Genomic DNA, 1,110 nt, shown 5'->3' with positions numbered 1-1,110 from the left:
ACTGGAGAGAAACCTTATGAATGTAGTGAATGTGGGAAGGCCTTTAGACAGAGGACACACCTTTATGTCCATCAGAGAATTCATACTGGTGAGATTCCTTATGAATGTAGTGAATGTGGAAAGGCCTTCAAGAGAAAGACACAGCTTACTGTCCATCAGAGAATTCATCCTGGAAAGATTCTTTATGAGTGTAAGGAGTGTGGGAAAGGTTTCCTCTGCAAGTCAGATCTTACTAAACACCAGAGAATTCATACTGCAGAGAAAGCTTATGAATGTAATGAATGTGGAAAGGCCTTCAGGAGTAAGATACATCTTGCTGTACATCAAAGAATTCATCCTGGAAAAATTCTTTATGAATGTAAGGAGTGTGGGAAGACCTTCCATAGAAATTCACATCTTATTAAACATCAAAGAATTCATACTGGAGAAAAACCTTATAAATGTAGTGAATGTGGAAAGGCCTTCAAGAGGAAGGTGCATCTTAACCTGCATCAGAGAATTCATACTGGAGATATTCTTTATGAATGTAAGGAGTGTGGGAAGGCTTTCCTCTACAACTCAGATCTTAATCGACATCAAAGAATTCATAGTGTAGAGAAACCTTATGATTGTACTGTATGTGGAAAGGCATTCAGGAATAAGACACAGCTTACTGTGCATCAGAGAATTCATACTGGAGAGAAACCTTATGAATGTAATGAATGTGGGAAGTTCTTTAGACAGAGGACACACCTCTATATGCATCAGAGACTTCATACCAGAGACATTATTTATGAATGTAAGGAGTGTGGAAAGACTTTCCCCTACATCTCAGATCTTATTCAACATCAGAGAATTCATACTGGAGAGAAACCTTATAAATGTACTGTATGTGTGAAGGCCTTCAGGAGTAGGACACAACTTACTGTGCATCAGAGAATTCATACTGGAGAGAAACCTTATGAGTGTAGTGAATGTGGGAAGTTCTTTAGACAGAGAACACACCTTTATATCCATCAGAGAATTCATAATGGAGAGATTCTTTATGAATGTAAGGATTGTGGGAAGGCTTTCTCTTACAACTCAGAACTTATCCGACATCAAAGAATTCATACTGGAGAGAAATCTTAT

The 1,110-nt window shown here is 38.0% G+C and overlaps 1 pseudogene; it reads left to right on the top strand.

Annotated features, from left to right (window-relative positions):
- The window catches only part of LOC114040639, an 18,705-nt pseudogene that overhangs the window by 16,273 nt on the left and 1,322 nt on the right, over positions 1-1,110 (top strand).

The sequence above is a fragment of the Vombatus ursinus genome, unplaced genomic scaffold (assembly GCF_900497805.2).
Source record: "Vombatus ursinus unplaced genomic scaffold, bare-nosed wombat genome assembly UNPS02013930.1, whole genome shotgun sequence".
In the NCBI taxonomy this organism is placed as follows: domain Eukaryota; kingdom Metazoa; phylum Chordata; class Mammalia; order Diprotodontia; family Vombatidae; genus Vombatus; species Vombatus ursinus.
Note: the sequence above shows the minus strand (reverse complement) of the source record. Positions and strands in the feature narration are given on the sequence as shown.